Source organism: Nestor notabilis, unplaced genomic scaffold (genome assembly GCF_000696875.1).
Source record: "Nestor notabilis isolate BGI_N333 unplaced genomic scaffold, ASM69687v1 scaffold30089, whole genome shotgun sequence".
NCBI lineage: Eukaryota > Metazoa > Chordata > Aves > Psittaciformes > Psittacidae > Nestor > Nestor notabilis.
Window position 1 is genome coordinate 2,409 of NW_009942832.1, and position 259 is coordinate 2,667.

Consider the following 259-nt stretch of genomic DNA (forward strand, 5'->3'; position numbering starts at 1 on the left):
GCACCCACGTGTCCTCGGGTCTGCTGCTGGAGCCTGGCTACCCCCGCGGGCAGCGGAGGCGCTAAGACGCCCACTCTGCGGACTTGTTGGGGCGCCCTCTTACACCGTGCTCTATGGCAGGAGCAGGACCGCGGCTTAAACAGATCCAGCGCACACGGTGCGGATCTGTGACGGCACGGGCTGCAAGGGGGAAACCGGACGGGACAGGTGACCGTGCTCGGCCCCCGCGTCACGGAAAGGGGCTGGCGAGACCGGCGGG